Raw genomic sequence first — 17476 nt, 5'->3', positions numbered from 1 at the left:
CCATTTAGCATTTGGCTGGATAAACTCCTTCCAAAATCTGTGTTAAGCAATTATCACGCTGTTGTGTTTGCCTAAGACCCTTCTGTTTGGCTCACAGTGACTGCATTTGCCTGCTGTGCGTGGCTGCCATAATTCTGCTACATGAGCACCTCCCTTAACTAACTCATCCACTTTGTGGTTACCTTCTGGAGATGTTTTGTGGTGGCTTCTAACTTTAATTATGCCATATTTCCTTCCACTGGCAGCCTGCAGTACGTATTTTAATTAGGGGACTGATGGCAGGGGTTTCCTATCAGCAGAAATAAAACCTCTAGCTTCTCATAATGGTAAAAATCAGTGAGGCTGCTGCACACATACATGTTATCATCCAGGGAACAAATCAGGGTGGCTAGTTCTGCAGCTTGAGCACTTAGATGATTTGGTGATTTTAAAGCAAGTTCAACCAGTGGCTGTTCCTGAGTGTCTGTCATATATATCCCAGCTGAAAATGTGTTGCTGGAAAAGCGCAGCAGGTCAGGCAGCATCCAAGGAACAGGAGAATCGACGTTTCGGGCATAAGCCCTTCTTCAGAGTTGGTGATCCGACTGCCATCCTCTATGGTGGAGGATTCATCTGCACAGATTTTGACTGCATTGTCTGCCTGTCTATCTTTTTCTCTGATTCCTCATCCTCTCTCCTGCTGTTTTGGTATAAAAGGGCCAGTGGAGTGTTGAGTAGCTATGAGGAGAAAGTGAGGTCTGCAGATGCTGGAGATCAGAGCTGAAAATGTGTTGCTGGAAAAGGGCAGCAGGTCAGGCAGCATCCAGGGAACAGGAGAATCGACGTTTTGGGCATAAGTCCTTCTTCAGGAAGGGCTGAAGAAGGGCTTGTGCCCGAAACGTCGATTCTCCTGTTCCCTGGATGCTGCCTGACCTGCTGCGCTTTTCCAGCAACACATTTTCAGCTGTTGAGTAGCTATGATGTGGCAATCATATGGGTCTCTCCCATAATTTAGGTTATTGGCTAGGAAGGTGGGCGCCTTGGTACTGATTAGTCATGATGTCCTGATCAGCAGCAGAGTTCACCGTGCAGCTCGAATATGACTTACCCTCTTTTAGTCAGCTGTCCAGCAGGAGCTGGATTGGGGTGTGCTCAATTAACATAGTCAGTGGGTTTAAATCAATAATGTAACTGAAGTACTGGACTGTCCAAAAGACTGTGAGGAGGTGTCGCACGCACATTGAAACCCTTATTACAGGGGCTGTAGGACCCTGGAGGCATAAACCGCTGGGCCTAGTCTCCTGTGTCGCTCTTGCAATAGAACAGCTGCTATTGTCTGGTCCTTGACTGCAATTTCTAGGGCATATGATAAGTTAGAGTTGGGGTCTAGTAAGGCTGTTGCAAAGGTGTATTTTAAATCAGTTACTGCCTTTGTATGTTGTGATGTTCAATTCTAGGCAGCATTCTTTTTCAGCAACTCTGAGAGTGGGGCTGCCTTGATAGCAAGCCCATCTATATGGTTCCTGCAGTATACCACTAGACCTAGGAAAGACAAGAGTGCACTAATACGTTGGGGAAGTGGGAGTCAGGCTGTGGAATCTATTCGCTTTTGGTAGAGCGCATGGGCAGAAGGGTCTATTCGCTTAAGGATAGATTTCCTGTTGGTGTCTTGTGAGTTCTTGGTCAGATCCACTACATCGAGCCGATGTTCTTCTCTGATCACTGCCTCCTGCTGGCTGACTGTCACCTACAGGATGACCAGCAGGCCAGCAAGGGAACGTGGAAGCTGAAAGCAAAATTCTTGACCCCAGAAAACGTTGAGGAGCTCAAAAGGAATTACGCAGACTGGAGAACCGTGAAGTTCCTCTTTGAGTCTCCACCAGATAGTGGGAAACAGTCAAAGGGAACATCAAAAGGATCTTTATCCTCAAAGGTGTGCAGAAGGCAAAAGAGAGATGGGGAAAACTGTCCAAACTCCAGAAAAGTATGCAGAACCTACTCCTGCTGCAGATGAAGGGGTTGATGTCACAGAGGACCTCCAAGAGGTGAAGGGCCAGCAATCCTCGCTCTTTGCCTCAGAGGCCTCCAAGATAATCATCCGGTCCAGGGTCTGCTCTGTGAAACAGGATGAGACATGCTCACGTTTCTTTTTCCAGAAGGTGCACAAGGCCAACTTTGTGCTCAGCAAGCCAGATGGAAGAAGATGGCTCAGTAACGTCATTTCAGAATGACATCATGAGGATCAGCAAATCCTTTTATGCCAGTCTCTATGACATGAAGCCCACTGACTGTGTGGTCTCTCAGTCGTTCCTGTTCTCTATCAAGGAGGCTTTAGATGACAGCACGTGGGACAGGCTGGACCAGCGCTATCTCTGGACAAGCTGACCAAGGCCCTCGAGTCCTTTGAAATGAATAAAACTCTGGAAACGACAGCTAACGGGTCAAGTTTTGTTCTGCTCTTTGGGAGTTTATTGGCCAGGACCTGCTGAAGGTGTAGGACAGTATGCTTCTGATAAGTACCATCAGTGAATCCATGAGGAAAGGTACAAGTGGAAGGGGGAGAGGGAGAATATCAGAAATTGGTGACCAATCTCACTGCTAAATGTGAGATTGGAAAGCTTTCTGATTCCCACCCGTTGGGATTACAAAATCTTACCAAAGATCATTGCCAACCGGGTTAGGTCTGCTCTGAAGTTGGTGATTCACCCCAACCAAGCCAGTGTTGTACCTGGCAGGAAAATCACTGAGAGTCTCGTGCTTCTCAATGATATGTGCAGGACAGGGGGTGGACACCTTCCTCAACAGCCTGGACCAGGAGAAAGCCTTTGACAGGATATCGCACATGCACATGAGAGAAGTTACTTCCAAAATGGATTTTGGGGAGGGAATCTACAATTGGATCCGATTCCTGTACACCAACATTGTCAGTGCAGTCTCGATCAACGGGCGGGAATCAGAAGCTTTCCAATCAGATGTGGAGTCAGGCAGGGCTGCCCACTCTTTCCTGCTTTGTTTGTGAGCTATATAGAGCCATTTACAGAGTCAATATGGAAGGATGTGAGTCTGAGAGGGGTGACTATTCCTGGCAGAAGGGGCCTACAGGTTAAGGCATCCCGTACATGGATGACATCACCATTTTCTGCTGGGATCCACTGTCATTGCACAGATTCATGTGCATCTGTGACCAGTTTGAATAGGCCTCGAGGGCTAAGGTAAATTGAGGCAAGAGCTAGGCTGTGCCATTTGGAAACTGGGCGGACCAATCTTCTAATCCCTTCACCATCAGGAAAGACCACCTGAAGGTGCTGTATATTTGGTTTGGAGGGCATGTGCCAAGTCCTGGGAGGAGCGTCTCACTAAGGTGAGGCAGAAATTGGGCAGATGAGAATACCGGTCACTCTCCACGCAGGTAAAAACCTGGTCATCTGGTATGAGGTACTCTCAGCGTTGTTGTACGTGGTGCAGGTCTGGCCTATTCCCCGACCTGTGCCGCCACAGTCAGCTGGGCCATCTTTCACTTCTTGTGGAGATTGAAGATGGACCACGTCCCAAGGGACACTATGAAAAAACATAGCCATTGCTACCCTCACCCTGATGACAAGCAGGGGACGAGACTGTCACACACCTCCTTCTGCAATGTGCCTATGCAAAGAAAGTCTGGAGAGGAATGCAGTGGTGTTTGTCAAGATTCGTCCTAAGTAGCTCCATGACATGGGACGCCGGTCTGTTCCCTTTGATGCACACCAGACGAACATCAATTGTGCCTGTAGGACCATCAACTCAGTGAAAGACATTCTTTGGTCTGCCCAAAACTTGTTGGTCTTCCAGTTGAAGGAGTTGTTCCTGATCGAGTGTTGCAAACTGTCACATTCCAAGCTCCAGGACTACGTGCTGAGGGACAAGCTGAAGCTTGGGGCAGCTGCTTCAAAGGCACGGTGGGGAAAGAGCACCCTGTAAGGTCCCTCTTCTGAAGAATAACGGCAGTCCAACCCATAATTGGGCCCCACTGACACTCAGCTGAATGGCAAGAGGTTTACGACAAATAAAGACAATGGTGAATATCAAAGATTTAGTTTGTTTTCTGTAAGAGAGTAGAGATATGAACAGCTCCATTAAGTGGGCGGCACGATGGCACAGTGGTTAGCACTGCTGCCTCACAGCACCAGAGACCCGGGTTCAATTCCCGCCTCAGGCGACTGACTGTGTGGAGTTTGCTCGTTCTCCCCGTGTCTGCGTGGGTTTCCTCCGGGTGCTCCGGTTTCCTCCCACAGTCCAAAGATGTGAAGATAAGGTGAATTGGCCATGCTAAATTGCCCATAGTGTTAGGTAAGGCGTAAATGTAGGGGTATGGGTGGGTTGCGCTTCAGCGGGTCGGTGTGGACTTGTTGGGCTGAAGGGCCTGTTTCCACACTGTAATGTTATCTAATCTAATTAACTGTACAGGTACCAAAGATTTATTTTTATGAATAAAGTATATTTTTGCAATAAATAAATAAAGCAATAGTCCCTGTGGTTTGCCAGGATAGATAATTAAATCTCGAGTTGTTCAAAGTTGTGAGGGAAACTCTACAGGGCAGTCTCCTGCCTTGCCATAGTCTACCGACACTATTCCACTTTGTGTTGCACACGCACACTGGGGAGGCAAAAACCTGACACAGTCATGCTGATGCCTCGAAAGGTTGGGAATGGGGTGTGTATGGGTTGGTTAGTGTCCACAGCATGGACTGAAGCCTGCGAGTTCGGCCTTCTAACAGGATTTGGTGACTTCCTCTATCATCCCTTGTTCCTGCTGCAGTCGGTGGTACTTGTGGTAGCGAGTGTGGCTGCACATTGTCTCTACATTCTTGCATATAGTATCCTGTGCATCCGCAATGGTAGCACTGGGCTGGCTGCCATGTCTTCCCCTGTGGCTGTGTATGATGGAACTGGGTTTCTTTGATAAGAGCTCCCCCCTCTTCCTTTATTCCTCCACACTGGAGCATTTTGCCTCCTTTCTCTGTTTTACTCTTGTTTAGTTCACGGGCTTCTTTCTCCCACACCCAGGACATTCTCCTCAGAACCCATGCTTCATTTTGGCTTGGTTCTGCAGGATTGAAGTTCACACATGCCTTCTTGCTCTCTTTGGTGGCATGTGAAACTAAAGTCCTAGCCCACTTAGCTGAGTCAGCCTCAGATAACTGAGCAGAAGTGAGTACTGCAGATGCTAGATTAGATCAAGATTAGTGTGGTGCTGGAAAAGCACAGGTCAGGCAGCATCCAAGGAGCAGGAAAAACAATGTTTTGGGCAAAAGTCCTTCCTGATAAACGGCTTTTGCCCAAAACCTCGGATAATTGACCCTTGTTTAAGTCTCCATAGACTCCTGTAAAGTGCACCCATAAACGACTGACAGAGGAAGTCGGATGTTACCCCTTCTTCTGCCACACTTGTTTAACCTGTCAATGGGGTCTCCCTTATTGTTCCCAATTGCTGTTAGGATCACATTTTTCATATCAGCTAGGGTTCCTTCCCTACATTTAGCGGGGCTGGGATTGCAGACTGCACTAACTGGCTCAGACACATTATGATAAGTTTGACTTGCACTCTCTCACCTAACCCAGGTAAAATCATTGTTGTCTGACCCTTTCAAAGTATACAAATGGATGATCCAATGGCTCAGCGTCTGGAACCTCTTTAGCGATTTCTGTTAATTGTTCCGCTGTAAATGGGGTGGTGTATGTTTGCTGAGTCATTGGCATCCCTGATCCATCTTTCAGTGGTAATCGGGTTCATTGTGACAGGAGTGTCCCCAGGGGTGTTGAAGGAATTGACTCTTTTGGGAAGGGTGGGGGCAGACCCCATTCCTCCACGCACATGGTGTACTACTGCGCATCTTCCCTGAACTCATCTCAGTCTATCTCCTGTCCTTCTCCTTCCTTTTTAACGTCCTCATATGTGCATATTATTTCATTGCGAATTGAGAGTTGGGCTTTTAACTTCTCAGTCTCCCACAGGCACTTAGTGTAGTCTACAGCTGCCCGTTTCTTCTCCCTATCTGTCAGGAGCATCACCTTTTCTGCTGCTTGTAAATCTGCATATTTATTTCTTAATTGACTTATTTCATTCTCAGCAGCCTCTTTAGCTGACTCTGCACGCTGGGTATCCTGATATGCTTTCTCACACTGGGTTTGGAATTGCCCCATTGAGGTAGATTTGCCTGATTTCTCTGGTCCTGAGCTGTGTTTTTCGATTAGATTAGATTACACTACATTACAGTGTGGAAACAGGCCCTTCGGCCCAACAAGTCCACACCGACCCGCCAAAGCGCAACCCACCCATACCCCTACATTTACTCGTTAACTAACACTACGGGCAATTTAGCATGGCCAATTCACCTGACCCGCACATCTTTGGACTGTGGGAGGAAACCGGAGCACCTGGAGGAAACCCATGCAGACACGGGGAGAACGTGCAAACTCCACACAGTCAGTCGCCTGAGGTGGAAATTGAACCTGGGTCTCAGGCACTGTGAGGCAGCAGTGCTAACCACTGTGCCACCATGCCGCCCACTAACAAAGTTTTAACTTTGTTATTTCTTTCTTTATGACTGTTTTAAATTCTTGCTTTGTCCCTAACAATTGTCCCAGACAGCACATCATTGCTATGACCTTTTCAAGTTTGGAAGCCCACTTGTTTTGAATTTTTCTGAAATCCTCCCAATCTTTTATTTCCTAGGGATCCTGTCCCACTTCATCATTACAACAAAATTCTGCCGGGCCACTTTTGCTTACTGGTGTATTGCCTTAGTTTCTTTCCCCATTTGGAACAATATTCTACTTCAGCGCCTTTCTCTGCCATTCTTGATTAAACTAAGGGGTATATGGAGTGGATCCGACTGAGGATATGGCTTCAAATACACACACACACACACACTTGCTTGATCAGAAGTTGACTTTATCCTTTAAAGAACATTTCAATGCAGATCTTTCTATCTCCTTTGATTTACTAGAATTCCTGGCCTTTGCATGGGACAGCTGTTCTCTTAACAACCGACTCAAGCAAAATCTCAAGGAATATTAGATTTCACGGGATTCGATCTTGGAGCAACAAAGTCACTTCTTATCGAGGACCCATTTAGGGTGCCAATTTGTTGCACCTGCCACACAATGTGTTTAACTCTCATATCTAGCAAAGAAGCTGGGAGTCAACTCCTAATAATAATAAACCATACTTATTTATTTAATACAATTAATGCTAGAACAACAAAATACACTATAAACTAACAATTTAGTTGAAGATTGTCCCATATAGGAAAGGAAGCTAAGGCAATACATTCATAAGAAAAAGTGGCCCATATGGGCAGAATGTTGATGTAATGATGAAATGGGACCAGGATCCCTCAGACAAAAATACAAGGGAAGTGGGCTTCCAAACTTGAAAGAGCATGGGAATGACGTACTGTCTGGGACAATTGTTAGGGGCGGAGCAGGAATTGAAAACATACCAGGCAGATAGGGAGAAGAAACAGGTAGCTGCAGACTACACGAAGTGCCTGCATGAGATTGAGAAATTAAAAGCTCAACTCTCAATGCACAATGGAATAATGAAAGGGTCAGGCAACAACAAGTTTTACATGAGCTAGATGACAGAGAGGAGGTAAAACTCATCATAATGTGCCTGAGCCAGTCAGTGCAGTCTGCAAACCCTGCCCTGTTAAATGTAGGGGCCAGAACCCTAGCTGATATGAAAAAGGTGATCCTAACGGTAATTGGGTACAATAAAGGAGACCCTGTGGGGTGTTAAGACGGACCCGCGGGGTCCCGTCTTTGCGTGTTCTTTCGGAAGGAGAGACTCACACTGGCAACTATGGTTAGACGCAGACAGCAGTTTATTCACAGAATCTTAACTGGTACAACGAATCTACAAGCATGCATTCGTTGGAGAAGGCGTTCTCCCTTCCCGTTCAAAGTTGACACAATTATACTTCGCGCTGCCTGGAGTCCCCGGTCAGTTCGCCTTCCCCATTGGTCCATTCATCTGCGCGCGCTGGGGATCCATCCTCCTATTGGCCGCATCAAAGTGCCTGTCCAACTCCTGCTGTGCTTGACAATGGCTCAGCCATCCCCGGGAGCGGTTCCGATCCCGTATTCAAAAGTTCATTGTTTCAAGGAATTACTATGCGTCTGACAGGCTAGCCATTTTCAATAGTTTCAGTTTAACTAAATTGTCAATTACACTTATCAACTTTAGACTTAAATAGAGCCATTCACACTCACTAGTTACAGGTTCCGATAGAGCAATTCACACTTGTCTAACAGTTACAGATTCCGATCAGTTTCTTTATTAATCCCAAGTTTCGATGGGGCAATTGATACTGGCTGGTATTTACAGGCTCCAAGATTTAATTAAAATTATGCATATCCCTGACAAGCTCCAGGTAGGTAGTCATGCAGTCGCCTGCAGCAGCTCGCCTGGCTGTTGTTAACCATTTCAGGGCTAGAAATGTCACCCTCCCTAGCCCTACATTAAACACCACAGTGAAATCACCCCAACATTCCCTCCCTTGGCCTCTACTGAGGCCACACCAACCCATGTAAACAGTAACGAACGTAAGAGGACCGGAAGGGGGAAAGTAAACCACATAGGGTGCCACGTCTGCTGTCCAAAAAAATTTAAAATTGTGAGGCATAAGGCCACCATGGGACTCATGTTCACAATATCTGGTATATGGTCAGTATTCTAGAAAGGAGATTCAGGACAAGGGTGTCCTAGGGTTTTCATGTGAGCCCTTGGGAGCACTACCACTCATCCTGGTCTAAAAGGAAACGAGATGTTGGGCATCTTCTGACCTTGACTCCTATGTCCCATGGGACAATCATCGCTGCTCAAGCAATCAGACTTCAGATGAAATTAGCAAATCGGGGCTCATTTGGTAGTCATCAGAACTCATTCTGGATATGTAAAAAGGACCTTGGCTACTTTGAACAAATGTCATTTCTGTCTGCAATTCAAAATTACAGTCAAACAAAGGCAGAAAAATGATGCTAGGGAGATCATCACTGCATTTTGGTTGGCCTCTTTCTTGGTTTTCACCATGATGGATGAGGGGTTAAAACTGAACATAGTATTTCGCTTTTTGTTCACGAATATCAGCTAGTATTCTAATTGCTCATTAGACATTTTTAAACTGATATTTTAAGATGTTTTGTATGAGTTTTGATTTGATGCTAAACTTTGGTTTTAGCTCCTAACTCCTCCTTACATAATTAATTAGTTTCAAAATTTCAATCTGAAAATCAAAACATTGACCATGACATTCTAGGAATGCCTTTATCAGATTGATATCCTCTCAGGATTAGTGCTTGGACTTCATGGTTTCATTCTTTCATGAATTCTCTGAAATTACCAATAAAGGAAGATGATTTAAAGTTTACAATTGTGCTTATCTAAGAAACTTGAAGAAAAAAACAAAAAAATCTCAGAAGTGTTGAAGCAAGAATAAGCAAATGAGCAGTGTGCTGGCAGATAGTGTACTGCAACACAGCACTAAGTAGTATGCATTAAATTTAAAAATAGTAAATGAGAATACAGTCTGAATAGGATATAGAGGAACAAAAAGGCTGGTTACATTTTGGTTTTTCGCTGTTCAGGATTGATGTTGCTCTGGAATGAGCCATAGACATTATTTTATAATGAACTTATAAAATACAAAAATAAAATCACTAAGCTCAAAAGTTTCCAAATTTACTCCAAAGGATCAGGGACTGGATTTTCACTGTGTCAGGAAGACTATGCAGGTCTTTAAAATTGGCAGGCAGGATTCAAAATGGAAATCTTACCCTATTTCTGACACACCCAGTTTTTGCCAGTAGATGGAAAAGAGCAAGTGTGATTCACACAAGAGTTCAAACTCAGCAGGCCATTGTTGCCAGTACTAAGTTGAAACAGACCCATTTTGGTTTTAATCAACATTGTGGGGGCCTGGAATTGATGGTGTAGATATAAACACCCTTGAAAAGGAAATATGCCAGGTTGCCTCTGAATTCTTGCAGTCACAACTTGTTCAGGAAATACAATCTTGAAAAGGTTTTTTTAAATCACTCATTTGAAAAATTAAATTATTTTTACCTTGAACTGATGTAGAGAGTTTTCTTTTCAGGAATGAGAGAGTTCAGCTGGGCAAGTTATTCATTGCAAACCTTCCTCCAACTCACCTTGCTCGTAGCAGGCTTTCCTCCAACTCAAAAAATAAAACAAGATCCCCTCCAAGCTTGTCACTATTCAAAATAAATATCAAACATGCCCCATAACATTGGGACCCAACGTCCTCAATCCAATCACAATCAGAACATCTTTAGTCATGACTTTTCTTCGCTCTCCTGTGCTGTTAACTTAGAATCCTCTGATTTTTCTATTCTTACCTCTCTCTTCTTCCTCACCCATGCATTGTCCCTCAACCACATCTGATAACATAGGTTTAGGTACAACATAAATGCTGATGTGGTACAACTCAAGTTCTCCACGACTTCCCTCAATCTTTCCATTGTCTCTATTGTCAACCTTCAAAGGACCACAGTTTCCTTGAATTAAACACAACGATATATCGAACTCTTGCCTTTGGCTGCCACTACAAATTTTATACTTTAGTCCGAGCTCAACAGAGAAAATTTTTTCGCCTCTGTTTCTGTTTAAACCAAAACCATTGCAACTTCAATAACCTGGACTTTTTGACCCATATTCTCTCCATTACTAAGTTTTCCTCCTCCTCAACATTACCTACTTTTGCTTCTACCTCTTAAACTGATATTCTCTCCCATTTCTGTTAGCTCCAGATCTAACTATTTAAATACACTGCTGGGCATCCTCCCATTCTATAGTCACTGTAAACTCTAACTGATCCAAAACTCTGGTGTTCACATCCTATCCCAGTTTCTACAACTCAGTGTTGGCTCCCAGTTGAGCAAATATGTTAAGATTCTCACCCTGAAATCAAATCCCTTCTTGGCTATACCCTTTATCTTTGCACCCTCCTTTAGCCTTACAATTCTCTGAGAAATCTGCATTCCACTGGCATTGACCTCTAACGCATACTTGATTATTTTCTTCACTATTGATGACCCAGCCTTTAACTAACAAGGTCTAGAATTCTCTTCTCAATCATCATATTAATCTCTCCTTTAAGATCTTCCTTAGAACTTTTTTTTAAAATTCCATTTAATATCTTATCCTTTAGCTCAGTGTTGATTTTTGTCTGGTTATATTACATGATATGTTTGCTAAACTAATGATGCTATATAAATGTTGCTTCCATAGTAATACAAATGTGTCCTGATGATCACAGATCCTATAACTTGCTTTTCAGTTTTTGGAAAACCTCTAGCCTCCACTTCTACAATACTAAGCAACATGAGGGAATTAATGTTCAAATATCCTGTCTTATTGTGGTCCACTTTATTCATATGAAGTAATTCTTCAAGTTGTTAAACTTTGTTCCTGTGAATCATTTTCTCACCAGAAATGAAGAGTTGTGACAACTTGCTAAAATTAGTCATTTGTGACAGCAATTTCTGTCAAACACACATGGAATGCAAACTTCTAGAACAGAATGTTTCCCAGATTTGCACATTAAATGATGCTAATTGCAGTCTTCATAATGCGACATTCACATTTGATTACGCCAGTGACTAAAATGTTTTCTCCAAAGAGGCAGAAGGATAGCCTGGTGTGATATTGTGCTAATTTGACCTTTGTCTCAATCCCAGATATCTGATTTGAAGGACTGATCTTAAGTTTTTTTTTCTTAAGTCTGAGTTGTGTCAAATTTTTTGAAGGGTTTGACACCATGTGGCTTAGTGAGTTCTCTCGCCATATATTACCAAACTTTCTTCATTAATTACCTACCATGCCCTCACAGCATCTCTGACATTCAACATCCACCCTGTCTTACCACACACTGTTCCTGGAACAACTTGCTAAGCAGTGGATGTGACAGAATTGACTGGCATTTCTTACACAAGCAACTTCTTTAAAAACCCATTATGCATCCAGACGAAAACTGTCAGTCCACAGTTGCTGCATTGTTACTAATATTTTTCCCAGACATGACAGACGGGGGATATTGGCATCCTGCATTGCAGGCAGAGTCCTGAAGGTCCTGTTGGACGAGGATGCTGACATGGGATGTCCTCACCCCCAGGAGGGTGGAGGCCACGATCCCCAAACAGTGCCAGCCTGGTCTGGGTTGTTACCCTGATTAAAGCATTCTCAACCATCTCAGGAATACTCAACACTAAGAAGAAGGTCAGTGCATTTTTCCAATCGGCAAGGTAGATTCCACCATTTTCCCTCAAATACCTCAAACTCATTCTATCTCTGCTAATGAACCCACTTCATATTTTATGACTGTCACTATTGCCTGCAACATCTTGACCACTCACTCTAACCCATCCCAAATCCTGACACCACTAATATTGCATGCCCTTTATGCTAATTACTCATTAATTCAAGACCCCTCCTGCCTCCAGTATTAGTTTTCCAACCATTTTCACCTTGCATATTACCTGCCTCTCCCATTCAATGAGGAGAACAGCCAACAATAAGGCAGATAAGGTCAGGATGGATGGTGTGCTGCCTGTCATTCGGCACATCCCTTATGAAGAGAGGGTCCTGACTCTGCCTGTCCCAAGCAAGGTCTGTATTGGTATAAGAGGCTGCTCTTGACTTACTGTGCCAGGAATCCCTGAGCTATGACTGTACTCATGATCCGACTGAGGCCTCTTGACAACTATGACAACTTAACTGGCTTTGTGCCAAACAGCAAAGCAAGACAGAAGTAATGTGAGCCTGGTAACTCTGGCTCAAGGGACAAAGCACAGAAAGGCAAAACAGCAATTCTGTGAGCATTCTGGGGGGCTAAGAGTCAGTGAGTACTGTGAGAGAAAGCTAAGAGTCCGACCAAGCAACCTAGTCCAGTTCATGAGCTGGATTTGAGTCCCTGAGAGTACAGTGTGCTTGCTGCAGCATTACAATGTGAGCTAATGGTACAGCATTGAAGTGTAGAAGCATTCTGTAGATGGACTAGTGATGTGTCATGAGGGTTATCAGAGGTTGTCAAGTGTGAGATGCTAATTTCTGCAGGCATGCAATGCATATGACTAGAATCCATGAAGAGTACCTGCACAGATGTCAATTTGAACAAGAAGTGAGCTGAAAACATTAGGTGCTGGCACTGGTTTTCTTGTCAAGTTTTCCTGACATTGAGTTTATTTGGGAGTTTGATAAGATGAGTGGCTGATTATTAATGAGGCGGGTTGGGTTTCTAACAAGACATTTGACAGCAATAATAACTGTAAATTGGCAACTCACCTACTGAGAAGCTCACCATTCTGCTTGTGAAAAGCATGAAGATGGTACAAGTTGTTCCCAGTATTGAGATTGGATCATCATACTTGTCGCCTGATTGTGCTGCATATCTTGCCACATTGCTCAGCCACCTATAAATTCCATCCCAATGGGCACTACAATTGACCGTGGTACTTTTAATCCAGAAGCAAAGAAAATAAGAGCTATATTTTTATAAAATTTCTCAAATGAGCAAATGTACTGTTCTGAAGTAGAACTAGTTTCATTGTATAACTAGTTTTATAATTATAAATGTAACATAGCTTCCTGGCTTTGGTACTCTTTGTCTCTTAATCATTATACCAAGAATACCATGTGCTTTATTAACTGCAGTTCACCTGTCCTGCTACCTCCACAAATTTGTACACAAACATCTCCAAGTCTCTCTGTTCTCCCTTTAAAATCATGCCATTAAACTTGTGTTATCTTTGTGCATTTTTCCAACCAAAATGTATCGTACTAAAATGCTTTGAATTTCACCTCCCATCTGTATGTCTCTTCCACCTTCTATGTCCTTTTTAAATATATTACTATCTTCCCTACTGCTAAAGGATGCCACTCTTCCAAAGTATGTGTGATCTGCAGATGTCAAAATTGTGCCCTGTCCTCCTAAATCCAAACTATTATTGTGTCAGAACACCATTGTATTCTTCAGTCCAAACCAAAAGATGACGATAGCATTTTCTAACTCTCGGTCAATTTTGTATCCATTTTACTATTGTGCCTTTTACTCCATGGGTTCCAATTTTAGAGTCATAGAGATGTACAGCACGGAAACAGACCCTTCGGTCCAACCCGTCCATGCCAACCAGATAGCCCAACCCAATCTAGTCCTACCTGCCAGCACCCGGCTCCTATCCCTTCAAACCCTTCCTATTCATATACCCATCCAAATGCCTTTTAAATGTTGCAATTGTACCAGCCGCCACCACATGTTATGTTGGCTTTTGACTGCCCTTTAAAATAGCTGATCAGACCACTTAAAGAGGATTTAGGATGAGCAAAATATGGCTGTTGCGAGCAACACCAATGAAAGTATAAAGAAAAAATGTGATACCTTATCAAACACCTTTTGAAAGTACACATGTTCAACACCATTTGTGCTGCTTTTATCTATCCTCCCTCTTAATCCCAGATATATAGTTCTAAAAGCTTTCCCAACTGATGTGAATTGGAGTCATTTGCAATTGCCAGATTTGCTGTTTTACCTTTCTTAAAAAAAAAATCTAATTTATAAATGCCCCAGTTCTCTCGATACCATTCCTTAAGGATTGGAAGATTGTGCAGTGCCTCTGCAATTTCAATTTTACTTTCCACAGAAATGTAATATCATTCTCATCCAGACATAGTATTTTATGTTCTCATGACATGTTTGATAGTGGTGAAGTTTAGTCAGGTGGGATGCTAGTGAGTGGGATACCAGCCCCCTTCCCATCTTCACTTCAGTTGTTTCCGTGACAGGGCAGCTCATGGACAATCTTACAGTCCCAATGACTATTGAGGTCCTTAAGAGAGCAATTATTACACATTTAAGAGCCTTTTCCCACTGCCATTTATATTAACAATGCCGTGTTCAAGACTATTAAATACCTAATCAAGGGACCTGGAAGGGAAGCCCACAAAAAGCTACACTCTACATTGCTACTGATCTTTCTATACCCCTCTCCCCAGTGACATATACCAGCACAAAACCGTTCTGGATTCGACTCACCTCTGATCTGAGTGATTCCATGATCTTCGGCATCTAGAGGATGTATTTCCTCAATGGTCATCACCTCTTCAGTGATACTGCTATACAAAAGAGCTGTCGCCAATCAGAGGCAGTGGAAGGACTTCCCATGCCTGGGGTCCTAATCCCATGAAAGGCCGACTGATGACCTTCCAGTTGTCAGATTGGCACATAATGTACAGGCTTTCCTAGGAGGTGGCAGTGTGGTTCTGTTGCCAAATCTCTTGGTGGCCAAGATTCACTGTGTCTCCGCACTGACATCTTTGGTTGCCCTCCCCATCTCCTTGTGGCAATGTAGTAAGATTATTCCAGAGTTATGGTCTTTAAAAGCCAGCAATTTTTCCATTATAGTCTTTGACTCAAACCACCTTACTCTGGCAAATCTTTCCTTAATTTTTTGGAATTATGCTTCTGTTATGTACTTTTATTCTAGATTACTCTTTGTCCTTCTCCTTAATTAATCTAAATCTTGTTAAGACGGACCCGCGGGGTCCCGTCTTTGCGTGTTCTTTTGGAAGGAGAGACTCACACTGGCAACTATGGTTAGACGCAGACAGCCGTTTATTCACAGAATCTTAACTGGTACAACGAATCTGCAAGCATGCATTCGTTGGAGAAGGCGTTCTCCCTTCTCGTTCAAACTTGACACAATTATATTTCGCGCTGCCTGGAGTCCCCGGTCAGTTCGCCTTCCCCATTGGTCCATTCATCTGCGCGCGCTGGGGATCTGTCCTCCTATTGGCCGCATCGAAGTGCCTGTCCAGCTCCTGCTGTGCTTGACAATGGCTCAGCCATCCCTGGGAGCGGTTCCGATCCCGTATTCAATAGTTCATTGTTTCAAGGAATTACTATGCGTCTGACAGGCTAGCCATTTTCAATAGTTTCAGTTTAACTAAATTGTTAATTACACTTATCAACTTTAGACTTAAATAGAGCCATTCACACTCACTAGTTACAGGTTCTGATAGAGCAATTCACACTTGTCTAACAGTTACAGATTCCGATCGGTTTCTTTATTAATCCCGAGTTTCGATGGGGCAACTGATACTGGCTGGTATTTACAGGCTCCAAGATTTAATTAACATTATGCATATCCCTTACAAGCTCCAGCAGTCATGCAGTCGCCTGCAGCAGCTCGCTTGGCTGTTGTTAACCATTTCAGGGCTGGAAGTGTCACCCTCCCTAGCCCTACATTAAACACCCCAGTGAAATCTCCCCAACAGGGGGAACTGCCTTTGTCAGTCGTTTGTGGTTGCACCTTTTGGGAGTCCAAAGAGACTTAAACAGGGGTCAGTTATCCGAGGCTGACTAAGTTAAGTGGTCTAGCACTTTAGTTTCACGTGCCACTGAAGACAGCAGGATGGCATGTGTGAATTTCGGTCCCGCAGAGCCAAGCCACAATGAGGCATAGGTTCTGAGAACATGTCCCGGGTGGGGGAGAAAGAAACCCATTAACTAAACGAGAGCAAAACAGAGAAAGGAGGAAAAACGCTTTCCTTCAACTAAGGTCTGGAGTAGAAAAATGCAGGAAAAGGGGATATCACTGATCAAAGGAACTCAGTGCCACAGGGAGAGATAGAAAGGCACATTAGGGGAATACTTGGCAGCCCTTGTGGTGCTATCACTGAGGGCACTCAGGACACTAAGCAGGAGAATGTAGAGCCCATTCATGGCCGCCCTCACACCACAGGAACCACTGACCGCAACAGGACCAAGGGGTGATAGAGGGAGTCATTAATTCCTATTAGAAGGCCCACTCGACAGGCTCTGGTCCATGCCGTGGACATTAGCCAACTCATATACCCCAACTCCCAAACTACGAGGCTTCTGCATGATAGTGTCAGGTTGCTGCCTCCCCAGTGTGTATCGGTGACATGAAGTGGCATAATGTAGGTAGACCACTAGGTATGAGGCTGCCCTGTAGAATTTCTTTGCAATAATGGAAGTGCCCGCACAACTCCAAACACCTTGAGATTTAATGATCTACCCTGGTGGACCACAGGGACTTTTTTTTATTTCAAAAATATACTTTATTCATAAAATACTTTGATGATCTGTACAACTGGACATGCCATACATATGTAAACATTCCATTTGTTTGCATACCGAAAGCAGAGTAATCATTCCTATTTACAGGTCGGTACGATTACATTTTTAGCTGAGGCGTCAGCAGGGCCCAAATGACTGCGCGGGCCCCCTGTTCTTCTTTAGGCAGGCAGATGTTACATGGTGGTCTTTCCCAACCGCGCCTTGGCGGCAGCTGCCGCAAGCTTCAGCACGTCCCTCAACACGTAGTCCTGGACCTTGGAATGTGCCAGTCTGCAACACTCAGTCGGGGTCAACTCCTTCAGCTGGAAGATCAACAGGTTTCAGACTGCCCAGAGAGCGTC

This window comes from Chiloscyllium plagiosum, chromosome 24 (genome assembly GCF_004010195.1).
Source record: "Chiloscyllium plagiosum isolate BGI_BamShark_2017 chromosome 24, ASM401019v2, whole genome shotgun sequence".
NCBI lineage: Eukaryota > Metazoa > Chordata > Chondrichthyes > Orectolobiformes > Hemiscylliidae > Chiloscyllium > Chiloscyllium plagiosum.
This window is presented reverse-complemented; position numbering follows the sequence as displayed.